The sequence below is a fragment of the Miscanthus floridulus genome, chromosome 9 (assembly GCF_019320115.1).
Source record: "Miscanthus floridulus cultivar M001 chromosome 9, ASM1932011v1, whole genome shotgun sequence".
NCBI classification, from domain to species: Eukaryota; Viridiplantae; Streptophyta; class Magnoliopsida; order Poales; family Poaceae; genus Miscanthus; species Miscanthus floridulus.
In genome coordinates this window covers 39,121,382-39,137,608 of record NC_089588.1, presented here as the reverse complement: position 1 = coordinate 39,137,608, position 16,227 = coordinate 39,121,382, and positions in this window count along the sequence as shown.

The following is a 16,227-nucleotide window of genomic DNA, read 5'->3' as shown; positions in this document are numbered from 1 at the left end:
ATATATATATATATATATATATATATATATATATATATATTTGAGCTGATTATAAAGCAAATCTAATATTATCCCCTCACCTATGTTTCTAGGAGTATATATATATATATATATATATATATATATATATATATATATATATATATATATATATATACATATACATATATATATACATATACATATATATATACATATATATATATATATATATATATATACATATACTCCTAGAAACATAGGTGAGGGGATAATATTAGATTTGCTTTATAATCAGCTCAAATATATACACTTACTTGACAAGAGAATGGAGGGCAGCGTGCTTTTGAACTGCTCATGGTGTAGTTTAATGATGGTGCTTATGTTGCTGCTCCATGGCACTTTGTAGGACAAAGTGTGTCACCAGATGCGTGGGCAAATCGGATTACGATAAGTGTAAGCTGAACAATTTCACTAGAAAGATTATTTCAATGGAAAGAAAAAATTGATGGTGCATGATATATTCCTCCTAGCCATTTGAAACAACCCAACCCCACTTATATTCTCATTGTGTTATAAATATTGGATGTGATAGCAGCATGGTTAAAGAAGCTAGCTAGGAGAAATAGTTGAAGAACCACAAATTTATCCTTTTTCTTATAACAAGAGGGAAGAGGAATAATGCAATAATTATGTCATTATGCAATTTCATATAGCTAAATGTCTGGATTAAGAGACTTTTTTCTTAATCAGCTAATGACTGATTTTTCAGCTAGCTAGTTATTCACAAAGAAATTCATATATCTAGCTATGTCGACACTTCGAAGCTTCGAAGCCACTTGTTGCTTCAGTTCACCGGCCATGCTTTCTTATTCAACAAAAGGATCAATCACATGGGCTGGTATTAACATCATTGAGATTTCAGTCCAAATCAGCTAATATTTCAATTTTACAAATTTTGTAGTTTTAAAACAGAAACACGACAAACTTTCTGATCCCCTTTGATTTCTTCCACTTCTAGTGGTGGGTCATATTGTTCACATGGCAAAAGACATCCCCTTGCATGGACTATTAGAAAGAACATTCCATGGACGAGAGAGCAGAGGAAAGTGAAAATGTGATACTCGACAAGACTAAAAGCAAAGGAAGCGTTTCTGTTTGTTATAATTAATAACTTGTCTATTAGTGCAAAGACACAGTAGTGAGCTTAATTTTTTTTCTGCTAGATGTTATTCTTTTCTGGCCTCCGCGCGCCTTAGTTTGACAAATTCCACAGAAAAGAGAAGGTAAAATAAAAATAATGCCAAGGGGCCAGAGCACAACCTTCATGTGGTGCATGCAACACTAGCTCGGAATCTTCAGAGATTACAATAGTGCAATTTGACGTCTGCTTTGCTACAGCATCAGATGCAAATACATTAAAAAGGAAAGTTAGTTTGTCCACCATTAATTAAATGTCATAAGATTGACAAAAATATGTTCCAATAGTTGAATATAAAACATATAAACAAGATATGAACCTAAAGTGTGTAACAATATATATAGAATGAAAGCATCCATCATATTATTTTCAAAAGTCAAATGAAGTTATTGATTCTATTTTGCCAGAAACCTTTTTTTCTGTATTTTCTGCTGAAATTTATTGAACTACATTTTTTAAAATCCAGATGTTTGAATAAAGTAAATTGGTACTCCCTATGGTAAAAAGAAACTACCATTTTGATTTTATTTAAGCCAAAATTCTGAATTTTCTCCTGCAATGCCTTTGCTATGGATATAGAAGACTGAAATATGAAGGTCAGTCGTGGAATAGACTTTCATAAAGATATAAATATGAAAAATTGATAATTCAATGTGATAGAAATAGATGCCCACAAGTTCCCATTTGTAGGGACCATGTTAGTGTTGAAGCTTCCACGTATTTGTGGCACATGTAATACGTCAACAAAATATATTTTACATTACATTTGATCATAACTTGAAGCAACACACAAAAGTTATTAGTTATTACACCTAACTCGGTAGCATATATAAAATGATTGTTCGGTAGCATATATAAAATGATTGTGAAATCCAAGCGATGGTGACTAGAAATTGTTCTGATGAAAGTACACTCTAGGGATGCATGTACAATTTATGTACCCAATGGGTAAAAGCTCTAGTTTGGTTTTGGTAAATTGATGGAACCCTAAGTGCTAACCTAGTTTATCAAGTGATCATGATATAGGTAGCACACTCCAAGTGGTGAAGCAAATGAAGATCATGACATGATGATGGTAAAGCCATGATGATGATCAAGTGCTTGAACTTGAAAAGAAGAAAGAGAAAAACAAAAGGCTCAAGACAAAGGTATAAATGATAGGAGCCATTTTGTTTTGGTGATCAAGACACTTAGAGAGTGTGATCACATTTAGGTTCGATAGCCCTTCTGTTAAGAGGGGTGAAACTCGTATCGAAATGCGGTTATCAAAGTGCCACTAGATGCTCTAACTCATTGCATATGCATTTAGGATCTAGTGGAGTGCTAACACCCTTGAAAATGTTTGTGAAAATATGCTAACACATGTGCACGAGGTGATACACTTGGTGGTTGGCACATTTGAGCAAGGGTTAGGAACTTCACCGGCGGACAGTTCGACGGTGCCACCGGCACCCTAGACAGAAAAGACGGAGGTCACTGTAAGTGACCGGATGCTGGTCTCTGAAGGACCGACGCGTCCGGTCAGTAGCAGCAGAAAAAGTGCAGCGTCGGTCGTCGACCGGACGCTGGCTGGCTACGTCCGATCACACTGACAAGGTCATGCACAGGGGAGTCGCCGTGTGACCGAACGTTGGGTGAGTCCGGTCAAGCATGACCGGACGTGTTAGGTCGTGAAAAGTCATCTCTGGATGCTTACTGGAAATGACCGGACGCAGGGGTTCAGCGTCCGGTCACTTTGAGCTGCTGCGTCCGGTCGTCACTTGATCGTTGAGATCGGGCGATCAACATTTGAAGAGAGGGGACACGTGGCACGCATCGTGTGACCGGACGCTGAGGTCCAACGTCCGGTCCATATGACCGGAGCGTCCGGTCACCCCGTGTTATGCCCAGTGAAGGGGTACAATGTAACACCCTAAATTTACAACAATTGAAACTAGAGAAAAATTGATTTACTAAGCATTTTTGTGAGCATTTAAATTTAGGAAGAATAATAAAGTTTACCAAATTAAAATTTAATATAGGTTAACAACAGTGAATGTGCATTCATGCTGTTGCATATCAATTTTTGGAATGGTTTGATTTGAACTCAAGTTTGAATTTGATTTGAATTTTTGCGTTCAAAATTGCTTTGGAAAGAAATTGGAAAAAAATGGAATCTCTCCTCCTTCCTCTTTTCGGCCTGAAGGCCTGCTGCTGCCGCGGCCCATGGTTTTCCCGCGCGGCCCATTCCCTTCTCCAGGCCGTTGTGCAGCACCTTGTCTCCGCTCGGGCCGAAGCCCAGTGTTTCTTTCTGTGTCGGCCTGCTTTGCTTCTTACCCGCTGAGGCCCGCTCGGCTTTGCTCTGAAGCCAGCCCAGCTCGCGCAGCCCAGCATCCCCGGCCCAGTCACGCGCCCAGCCGCAAGCCGCGCTCGCGCAAGCGCCGTTCCCCGCCGCTGACCGGTCGGGCCCGCGAGTCAGACCCATCTCCTTCCCCTTGTTCGTGTCCCAGGCGGACACTGTGCCATCGCCGATTGAGTCCGCCTCGGCCACGCTCTCCTTGACGTCGCGCCCAAGGAATTCCGTCCCCATAAATAGCGCCCGCACCCCTCCTCTCTCCCCTATCCCAGCTAGCGTCCGTTTTTCTTCGCCAAGCAGCCGCAGCCGCTTCTCGCTCGAGCGCCGCCGCCGACCTCCACTGCCAGCTCGCGCCGGGACGTTTCTACCGCCTCTCGGTCCTCCGTTTCGGGTCCGGTGAGTTCGCCGTCCCTTCCTCTCTCTCCCTCTGTCTTTTTCTTTCGACGTGGAGTGCGCTGCAAGCCGGGAACCGCGAGCTCCAGCACGCCGGCCATGGCGCCGTCGTGGTCAAGCCACCGGCAGTACTGTGCCGGCTGGATTTTTTTTTCTTTTTCCGCCAAATCAGATCTCATTCGTCGGTTTCTAATCCAACGGCCCAGATCTACAGATACCCCTTCGCTGCCAATCTTTCAAATACGCCCTTATAATTATTCCAGATTCAACCTGCAGTCCAAAGCGTGTTTCCAGATTTCGTTTTCTCTATATAAAAGCGTATTTTGATTCGGTTTTATTGAAATACGTTTTCAGTTATTCACAGTTTTACCATTCAACTTGTTTTAGCCGTAAAATCTTCGTTTTAACTCCGATTAGATCCAGTTCAAGTTGCGTTGGGTTCGTAATTAAGTAATCTACACGTTTACGCTACTGTAAAGTAGGTTTCCAACTTTTATAATATGAGCTTAGATCTAATATATTATTTGTCTATAGGAAATCTTGTTTAAACCATAACTTTTCCTGTTTTAGATCCGATTTTCGTGATCTTCGCGTCTGTGTGTTCATAGCGAGACGTAGATTCGTTTTCCAAACTTTTCATCTTGATTCTTTGCTGTTGGTGTACCGTTCTAATCTATAGCCTTGTTTGCTTTGCATGATTGCTCCTGGATGCTTGTATGTTGCTGTGGTTATCGAGTATAGACGGTGAGCAGTTCTCGGAAGATCAAGGGTACAACTTTGACGAGCAGGACCAGCAGGAGTACGTTGCTCAAGGCAAGTATAGCATGGGATCAACCTTGTTTCCTATTCACTTTAAATCATTAAATTCATGTTGCATGTGTCTTCTTGTTAGGAATTTCCTAGAAATTGGACTATTGCCTTGTCACCTATGGGTTATGTATATGGGTAGCTTTGCTAGAGCTCAGTTAAACCATGATCTTGTAACTTGACTAATGGTATATGCAATAAACATAAAATGTGACTTTTTATCAACATGGAAACAGGGGGCTGGAGTGTTTAGCTACTTTCTAAATGCTTCAAGATTCCTCTCCCTAAGGACTTATCTGTAAGTGATCATCCAGGACTAATAGTACAGCTGTGAGAGCTATATGGCTCTGGCTTTAGCTCAGTATGAGGACCTTTTCTAGCTTATTAGTGGTTATCTTTATTGGCGTAAGAATGGCTTGACGAATCAGGTATAGGACAGCCTCTACTCTTATGTGTATAGCCGTGAAGGCATTGTGCCATTTGACAGGGGGGTTCCTATAACTGTTTGCCGAGTGAATCTAATGGCCCTAACTTGTTAGACGAACCTTTGAAAGGCTTCATAGTGACCCCTGCCTGCTCACCTTGGAAGTGTTTTGGGAGTTATAAACCCAGGCATATGGGAATCACGACTTATAGTGAAAGTGTACAACCTCTGCTGAGTGTAAAACTGGTATATCAACCGTGCTCTCGGTCACGAGTAGCCTTGGAACATTTATGGAATAGATGATCACTAAGTAATATCTGTTTATGCTATTCATTACTCATGTTTACATTTGATCATGTGTTCTGCTTTGGGAACTGAAACACCTTGATGCTACTCATAAGCTAAAATTGTGACAACTAAAAGCTGACCGCTGTTAAGCCTGTGTCTAGCCTTTTGAGCCTCATGAACCCCGTGTTACACTTGTTAAGTACGACATGTACTTACACTTGTTTATTTTCATTATTTGGATAAAAATCCTAGATGGGTAACAGATGACCTTGAGAATGATGATTTCCCTGAGGACTACTAGACTTGTGGTCAACCAGTCGACGTCCCTGTGAATTAGAGCTTCCGCGATAGATCTTTTTAGTATTTGTGCTATACTTATGTAATAACTCTGTCATTATTCGTGATGTAATAAACATTGGTGATGATACTATTCATAATTTGTCGGCTTATGTGTGTGACTGATCTCTGGGCGCACATAAGGTTATGCACCCCCATTTTATCCTTAAAATTGGGTGTGACAGATTGGTATCAGAGCCGTGTTGACTGTAGGACGCAAGCCTAGTTAGCAATGGTTGTTTTAGCTTCTTTTGTTTCACTCATTTCATGCTTTCTATCTCACCCTTGTTATTTGCTAAAGTTTTATGCTTCTTTTGCCTTATTCTATTATGAAAATTATTGCTTCTAATCTAACCTAACTAAATCTAATTCTGTAGATGCCTCGTGCCCACAAGACTGCCCGCATGAGCACTGGGGGGTATTACCCGCCACAAGGTTTGTCCATGGATCCTGAGGAGGAAGAACCTCAGGAACAGGAATTGGATTCGCCAACACCGCCAATGCCTGAGTCCACACCTGAGCCAGCCCAGGATGACCCTCAAGAAGTTGAGATCGTTGACTTGTCCGAAAATGAAGAGGAAGACATTGTTGAAGAGGATGAGCCGATCCCGCCATTGGGGTGGACAATAAAGGTGTGGTATAAGCCGGGATGTGAATTCTCTGTTTCACATCATCGACTCATGAGCCTGCTTCAGACATACTACAGTGACTAGGATGCAGCTGTAGAATACGCTTGCGAAGAGCATGCACACCCTCTTGAAGACACCTACTGGAAGGTTAGGGTGTGCATCACCATCAAGGATGAGCAGAAAGGTGCGTATTAGCTAGATTCAAACTACACACACCATGGTCACCGCGCTACCATGGAGGACGGCATAGAAGATGCAGCCGCTGAAGCTTGCATAGGCCTCCGTGGTCGCCGATTCGAGGTCATGAAGGATGATCAATATCGATTCCTTCCTCATCAACACCCAGAATTGGGATGGGCGATGATGGACCCGCAGGGCACGGATCCAACCACGGAAGCGATGGTACACTTTGGTTACGAGTCTGTGTCAAGGATTCGCCGATTGGAGGATCAATTGAAGGCTTAGCAGAAAGCAATCAAGAGGCACCAGCAAGTGATAGACGAACAAAGGGTGTGCCTCAATTTGCCAAAGATATATGAGGAGCTTCCTCATAAGTATCGCCCCTAGATGTTGGAGTCCCTCTTTATGTAATAGCACGATAGTAGAACGAGTGAGTCGAGTTGGGTCGAGTTTTTAGTGCGGTGTGAACATTGCGTGTTTAGTTGATTTGTTCTTATGTTTATGCATGAGTTGGATCTTTGTAATGTGTGCTGGAACTTTGTGGGCATGCCCGCAAGTTTCATATTTAAGAATATTAAAGTTTGGGTCAATAAATAAATAGTTGGGTTTGTTACATCTTGCTCTCTCGGAATCTGTTTTTCGGAAGCAGTCTGCCTTTAGCTTAATGCCAAATAAAATATACACGACCAAAAAATTATGAAATTGATATGGGAATAACTAGACTTAATTATCTTTCCAATGCCTCTGGAATCACCCCCATATCTGATCTGGTTCGTGAGATATCTCTGTTTCAAGTTGAAGTTACTGCACAGTCTGGAATCTGGGAATAGTTTCGGTTGTATCCTATTTTTGAGTAATCTAACGACACAATCTGGGAAAGTGGTCTGAATAAAAGTTGTAGAAAATTTCGTAAGCTTTCCAACCATATAAAGTACACTCTAATCGGATTTCTAGAACTCGAGATATGACTGTTTTACAGAGCTGCTGTTGTTGAGACTCGTCCAGAAAATCTTCAGAATGTATTCTAACTTGGAGATTTCTGAATTTTGAATGTTTGATAACAGATGTCTGGAAGAGGAAGAGGCCGAGGTCGTGGAGGTGTTCCCCCACATCCACCACCACCACCACCGACTATTGAACAACTCTTGGCAATACAGACGCAGCTCATGCAAACGTTGGTGCAGAATCAGCAGAATCAACAGGGTGGTGGAGCACCACGTGATAAGCGTGGTGAATTCTTGAAGGGCCATCCCCTGGTGTTCTCTCAAGCCACTGATCCACTGGAAGCAGATGATTGGCTTCGTGCAGTAGAGAGGCAGCTCAACATAGCTCAATGTGATAATCAGCAGAAGGTGTTGTACGCTTCAGGACAACTTCAGGGAGAAGCTCAGGACTGGTGGGAGTCATTCGAGTATGGGCGTCCTGCCAACGCTCCTCCTGTCACCTAGCAGGAGTTTAAGGAGAATTTCAGATCTTATCACATACCAGAGGGACTGATAGAGCTCAAGCAAGAGGAATTCAAAGCTTTGAAGCAGGGATCCATGTCTATCGCTGAGTACCGTGACAAGTTTGCTCAGTTGTCACGTTATGCTCCAAATGAAGTGGCTGATGATGCTGATAAGCAACGCCGCTTTCTCAAAGGTCTGTATGATGGTCTGCAGCTCTAGCTTATGTCAAACACCTACCCCAACTTTCAGACGCTGGTGAATCGCGCTATAGTTATTGACAACAAGCGCAAGGAGATGGAGGCCAAGAAGAGGAGGCTTCAGAGACAAGCCTCTGGGAGCAATACTCGTCCGCGTACTAATCCTCAGCAAGGTTTCCAGCAGAGGTTCCAGGGACCTCCCAGTCAGTGGAATCGTGGTCAGTACCCTCAGCGCAACCCTAACCAGCAGCAAGTTAGCAATGCACGTCCTCAGCAGCAGAGTGCTCCACAGACACCACGACAGGGAACCTCCAACAGCACCCCCATGAAGATGAGTGCACCTAGTACCCCCAACGTATGCTATCGTTGCAGAGAAGTTGGGCATTATGCTAATCATTGCCCCCGGAAGCAGAATCAGCAGACATCTCAGGGTCAGCAGAGTAATCAGAAGGGAACGCCACAGAAGCCAGCACCCAACACAGGAAGGGTGAACCATGTGTCTACCGAGACGGCGCTTGCAGAACCAGAAGTCATGCTCGGTACGTTCAACGTCAACTCAACCCCCACCACTGTTCTTTTTGATTTTGGAGCTTCGCATTCATTTATATCGCAAGCATTTGTTAGAAATCATAGCATACCATTATGTGTCATGCAAAATCCCATATTAGTAAACTCACTGGGTGGGAGTATGCAAGCTTCATATCGTTGTCTGCCGACTAGTTTAACTTTAAGGGGGGTAGAGTTCAAAGTGAGCCCCATGGTGTTGAGAGCATCTGGTATAGATGTGATTCTGGGTATGGATTGGATGATGAAACAACAAGCAGTGATTTAGTGTAAGGAGAAGGTAGTTGTGGTGACCGCACCAAATGGAGAAAGAATCAAGGTTGATGTTGTAATACAAGCACAGCCAACCGCCATAGTGAACCAGCTTGATGATAGCGGCAACAAGGAGGACCCAGTGGTGGATGAATTTCCAGATGTGCTCCCCGATGATTTGCCAGGTATGCCACCTGACCGTGACATTGAGTTTATTATTGAATTATTACCTGGAACTACACCTATAGCTAAGCGTCCATATAGAATGGGGGTTAAAGAATTAGAAGAACTTAAGAAACAAATTACGGAGTTACAGGAGAAAGGTTTTATTCGTCCTAGTTCGTCACCTTGGGGAGCACCAGTTATATTTGTTGACAAGAAGGATGGTACTCAGAGGATGTGTGTTGATTATCGGTCACTCGATGAGGTTACTATCAAGAACAAGTATCCGTTGCCTAGAATTGATGATTTGTTTGATCAGTTGAGAGGTGCCTGTGTTTTCTCTAAGATTGATCTTCGTTCTGGCTACCATCAATTAAGGATTCGTGCAACAGATATACCCAAGACAGCTTTTACTATGAGGTATGGTTTATATGAGTACACTGTTATGTCATTTGGTTTCACCAATGCACCTGCCTACTTTATGTACATGATGAACAAGGTGTTCATGGAGTTTTTGGATAAGTTTGTGGTGGTGTTCATCGATGATATATTGATATTCTCCAAAACAGAAGAAGAGCACGCTGAACATCTGAGGTTGGTCCTACAGAAGCTCAGAGAACACAAGTTGTATGCCAAGCGAAGCAAGTGTGAATTTTGGTTGAAGGAAGTTTCTTTTCTTGATCATGTTGTCTCCAACGGTGGAATTGCAGTAGATCCCGGTAAGGTGAAAGATGTGCTGAATTGGAAGCCACCAACAGATGTGGGACAGATACGTAGTTTCTTGGGATTAGCCGGATACTATAGAAGGTTCATTGAAGGTTTCTCTAAGCTTGCTAAGCCAATGATAGCCTTATTGGAGAAAAATGCTAAGTTCGTGTGGTCCGAGAAGTGCCAGGCTAACTTTGAAGAGTTGAAGAAGAGGTTGACTACAGCCCTAGTGTTGACTTTGCCAGACCTGAATAAAAGTTTTTCGATCTATTGTGATGCATCTCATTAGGGACTTGGATGTGTTCTTATGCAAGAAGGCAGAGTAGTGGCTTATGCATCTCGGCAGTTGAGAAAGCATGAGTTAAATTATCCTACTCATGATTTGGAGCTAGCAGCAGTGGTTCATGCTTTGAAGATATGGATGCATTATCTCGTTGGACATAAGAGTAACATCTATACTGATCACAAAAGTCTGAAGTACATTTTCACTCAGGCAGATCTGAATATGAGACAGCGTCGATGGTTAGAGTTGATCAAAGATTATGATTTGGAGGTACACTATCATCCTGGGAAGGCGAACATTGTTGCCGATGCTCTTAGTAGGAAGAGTTATGTCAATGAGGTGCAAGTGACATCGATGTCAAGTGAGTTGTGTGCTGAATTTGAGCGACTAAATTTAGGCTTTGTTACCAATGCAGTGGAGTTGGTGTTGGAGCCTAAATTGGAGCAAGAAATACGTAAGGGACAGTAACAGGATGCGAAGTTGAAAGAGATAGCAGAAAACATAGTGATTGGTAAGGCACTAGGTTTTAGTATGGATGACAATGGAACTCTGTGGTTTGGGAAAAGAATGTGTGTGCCTGAGGATAAGGCTATACGAGAGGCAATTCTTCGTGAGGCCCATGAGTCTGCTTATTTTATTCATCCTGGAAGTACCAAGATGTATTTAGATTTAAAAGAGAAGTATTGGTGGTACGGACTCAAAAGAGATGTTGTTGAATATGTTGCTTTGTGTGATACCTGTCAGAGAGTCAAGGTTGAACATCAAAGACCTGCAGGATTGTTACAACCAATTAAGATACCTGAGTGGAAGTGGGAAGAAGTTGGTATGGATTTTATAGTTGGGTTACCACGTACTCAGAAAGGATATGATTCAATCTGGGTAATAGTAGATCGGTTAACTAAGGTTGCCCACTTCTTACCGGTTAAGACTACCTATACTAGACCCCAATTGGTTGTGCTATACATGGAGAGAATAGTTTGTCTACATGGGGTTCCCAAGAAAATTGTGTCTGATCGAGGTACCCAATTTACATCTCATTTTTGGCAGCAAGTACATAGTTTGTTGGGAACCAAGTTGAATTTTAGTATGGCGTATCATCCTCAGACAGATGGGCAAACTGAGAGGATTAATCAGATACTGGAGGATATGTTGAGGGCTTGTGCGTTGCAGTATGGTACAAGTTGGGACAAGAGTTTGCCTTATGCAGAGTTCTCGTACAACAACAGTTATCAGAAAAGTCTCAATATGTCACCTTTCGAAGCTTTGTATGGACGAAAGTGTAGGACCCCATTGTTTTAGAATCAAATGGGAGAAACTCAAGTGTTCGGACCAGATGTTCTAAGAGATGCAGAGGAACAAGTCAGGATGATCAGGGATAACTTGAGAGTGGCTTAGTCTCGACAAAAGAGCTATGCCGACACTAGAAGAAGAGAATTGGTTTTTGAAGTAGGTGATTATGTGTACTTGAAGGTGTCACCTATGAGAAGTGTGAGAAGGTTTAACATGAAGGGAAAGTTAGCACCAAGGTATATTGGACCTTTCAAGATTTTAGAGAGACGTGGAGAGGTAGCTTATCAGTTGGAATTGCCTGAGAGTTTGTCAGGTGTACACGATGTGTTCCATGTGTCTCAGCTAAAGAAGTGTTTGCGTGTACCTGAGGAACAGATACCGTTAGAGGAGCTTATAGTTAAGAAAGATCTCACATATGAGGAGTTTCCGGTAAGAATTTTGGAGACGACAGAAAGAGTTACAAGGAGCCGAGTCATAAAGATGTGCAAGGTTCAGTGGAATTGGTATACAGTAGATGAGGCTACTTGGAAAAGAGAAGAGGATCTGAGGAAAACATACCCACAGTTATTTGAGTAAGCATCGTCCGAATCTCGAGGACGAGATTCATTTTAAGGGGGGTAGAATTGTAACACCCTAAATTTACAACAATTGAAACTAGAGAAAAATTGATTTACTAAGCATTTTTGTGAGCATTTAAATTTAGGAAGAATAATAAAGTTTACCAAATTAAATTTTAATATAGGTTAACAACAGTGAATGTGCATTCATGCTGCTGCATATCAATTTTTGGAATGGTTTGATTTGAACTCAAGTTTGAATTTGATTTGAATTTTTGCGTTCAAAATTGCTTTGGAAAGAAATTGGAAAAAAAATGGAATCTCTCCTCCTTCCTCTTTTCGGCCCGAAGGCCTGCTGCTGCCGCGGCCCATGGTTTTCCCGCGCGGCCCATTCCCTTCTCCAGGCCGCTGTGCAGCTCCTTGTCTCTGCTCGGGCCGAAGCCCAGAGTTTCTTTCCGCGCCGGCCTGCTTTGCTTCTTACCTGCTCAGGCCCGCTCGGCTTTGCTCTGGAGCCAGCCCAGCTCGCACAGCCCAGCATCCCCGGCCCAGTCACGCGCCCAGCCGCAAGCCGCGCTCGCACGAGCGCCGTTCCCCACCGCTGACCGGTCGGGCCCGCGAGTCAGACCCATCTCCTTCCCCTTGTTCGTGTCCCAGGCGGACACTGTGCCGTCGCCGATTGAGTCCGCCTCGGCCACGCTCTCCTTGACGTCGCGCCCAAGGAATTCTGTCCCCATAAATAGCGCCCGCACCCCTCCTCTCTCCCCTATCCCATCTAGCATCCGTTTTTCTTCGCCAAGCAGCCGCAGCCGCTTCTCGCTCGAGCGCCGCCGCCGACCTCCACTGCCAGCTCGCGCCGGGTCGTTTCTACCGCCTCTCGGTCCTCCGTTTTGGGTCCGGTGAGTTCGCCATCCCTTCCTCTCTCCCTCTGTCTTTTTCTTTCGACGTGGAGTGCGCTGCAAGCCAGGAACCGCGAGCTCCAGCACGCCGGCCATGGCGCCGCCGTGGTCAAGCCGCCGGCAGTACTGTGCCGGCTGGGTTTTTTTTCTTTTTCCGCCAAATCAGATCTCATCCGTCGGTTTCTAATCCAACGGCCCAGATCTACATATACCCCTTCGCTGCCAATCTTTCAAATACGCCCTTATAATTATTCCAGATTCAACCCGCAGTCCAAAGCGTGTTTCCAGATTTCGTTTTCTCTATATAAAAGCGTATTTTGGTTCGGTTTTATTGAAATACGTTTTCAGTTATTCACAGTTTTGCCATTCAACTTGTTTTAGCCGTAAAATCTTCGTTTTAACTCCGATTAGATCCGTTCAAGTTGCGTTGGGTTCGTAATTAAGTAATCTACACGTTTACGCTACTGTAAAGTAGGTTTCCAACTTTTATAATACGAGCTTAGATCTAATCTATTATTTGTCTATAGGAAATCTTGTTTAAACCATAACTTTTTCTGTTTTAGATCCGATTTTTGTGATCTTCGCGTCTGTGTGTTCATAGCGAGACGTAGATTCGTTTTCCAAACTTTTCATCTTGATTCTTTGCTGTTGGTGTACCGTTCTAATCTATAGCCTTGTTTGCTTTGCATGATTGCTCCTGGATGCTTGTATGTTGCTGTGGTTATCGAGTATAGACGGTGAGCAGTTCTCGGAAGATCAAGGGTACGACTTTGACGAGCAGGACCAGCAGGAGTACGTTGCTCAAGGCAAGTATAGCATGGGATCAACCTTGTTTCCTATTCACTTTAAATCATTAAATTCATGTTGCATGTGTCTTCTTGTTAGGAATTTCCTAGAAATTGGACTATTGCCTTGTCACCTATGGGTTATGTATATGGGTAGCTTTGCTAGAGCTCAGTTAAACCATGATCTTGTAACTTGACTAATGGTATATGCAATAAACATAAAATGTAACTTTTTAGCAACATGGAAATAGGGGGCTGGAGTGTTTAGCTACTTTCTAAATGCTTCAGATTCCTCTCCCTAAGGACTTATCTATAAGTGATCATCCGGGACTAACAGTACAGCTGTGAGAGCTACATGGCTCTGGCTTTAGCTCAGTATGAGGACCTTTTCTACCTTGTTAGTGGTTACCTTTATTGGCGTAAGAATGGCTTGACGAATCAGGTATAGGACAGCCTCTACTCTTATGTGTATAGCCGTGAAGGAATTATGCCATTTGACAGGGGGTTCCTATAACTGTTTGCCGAGTGAATCTAATGACCCTAACTTGTTAGACGAACCTTTGAAAGGCTTCATAGTGACCCCTGCCTGCTCACCTTGGAAGTGTTTTGGGAGTTATAAACCCGGGCATATGGGAATCACGACTCACAGTTAAAGTGTACAACCTCTGCAGAGTGTAAAACTGGTATATCAGCCATGCTCTCGGTCACGAGCGGCCTTGGAACATTTATGGAATAGATGATCACTAAGTAATATCTGTTTATGCTATTCATTACTCATGTTTACATTTGATCATGTGTTCTACTTTGGGAACTGAAACACCTTGATGCTACTCATAAGCTAAAATTGTGACCACTAAAAGCTGACCGCTGTTAAGCCTGTGTCTAGCCTTTTGAGCCTCATGAACCCCGTGTTACACTTGTTAAGTACGACATGTACTTACGCTTGTTTATTTTTATTATTTGGATAAAAATCCCAGATGGGTAACAGATGACCTTAAGAATGATGATTTCCCTGAGGACTACTAGACTTGTGGTCAACCAGTCGACGTCCCTGTGAATTGGAGCTTCCGTGATAGATCTTTTTAGTATTTGTGCTATACTTATGTAATAACTCTGTCATATTCGTGATGTAATAGACATTGGTGATGATACTATTCATAATTTGTCGGCTTATGTGTGTGACTGATCTCTGGGCGCACATAAGGTTATGCACCCCATTTTATCCTTAAAATTTGGTGTGACATACAACGGCTCTATTTCGTGGGGGCTTCTATTTAAGCCCCATGGCTGGCTCAGGCTCACTCTCTTGGCCATTTGTATTGACATAGCAACCTTGTGAGCTTAGCCAAAGCTCTCCCACTCATCTCCATCATTGATTCATCATGTTACGTAGACTGAAAATGGCGCCCTTCACAGGAATTTTTTTTGAGATGCAACATAACAAGACACCTAATCCAAATGGGTTCCGAGACGAGTTTTATCAAAGTTTCTGGAATGTCAACAAAGGGGGCTTGATGCCAATGTTCCAGAACTCCATGCTCAAGAACTACCACTTTTTTGCCTAAATTTTAGTGTTATAACTTTGATCCCAAAAGTTCAAGAAGCAAATTTGATTTAGAAATGTAGCCTAATTTGTCTACTAAATGCGATCAACAAATTCTTCACTAAAGTAGCTACTACTGGAATCAATTCGGTAGTTGATAACATTAATAACTCAAATAGCTTTCTTGTGTGGATGCAACATCGAGAGGGTGTCGTCATCTTATATGAGACTGTACACGAGTTGCACTGAAAGAAATGGAGTAGGTTTATTTTTAAGATCAATTTTGAGAAAGCATATGATAAAGTAAGGTGGCCCTTCTTAGTGCAAGCACTACTAATGAAAGGTTTCTCACCTATATGGATATCTTTGGGTCTTTCTTTTCGGGTGGATGAATAGCAATTAATGTTAATTAATAATGACATCGGGCACCATTCTAAATAGCAAAAAGACCTTCAATAGGAATACCCCCTATCTCCCATACTCTTTAAGTTTGTAGTTAACATGTTAGTAGTGCTAACACAATAGAGCCAAAAAAAGGTGGACGGGTTAGTGGAGCGTGTGCCATACCTTGTGGATGGCAAATTAATCATTTTACAATATGTAGATGACAAAATTTTCTTTCTGGGTCATGACTAGGAAAAAGCTTTTGACATTGCTATTGCTTTGTATGTCTGTGCTGTTATCAGGACTGAAAATCAATTCCCATGAGAGCAAGGTGTTCTGCTTTGGAAAACCTAATTAAGATGTAATGGACGGATCAATATATGAACTGTTATGGTTGTAAAACTAGTGGTTTCCATTCAAGTATTTAGGTTGATTGGAAAGGAGTAGAGAGTAGTGTTTTAAGAAGAGACTAGGTAGTTTGAAAGACAAAAATTTTCAACGGGAAGGAACCTAACATTGATTGACTCAGTGCTCAATACTTGCTAATGTATGTGATGTCTTTCTTCACGATCCCAAGGGGTGTACA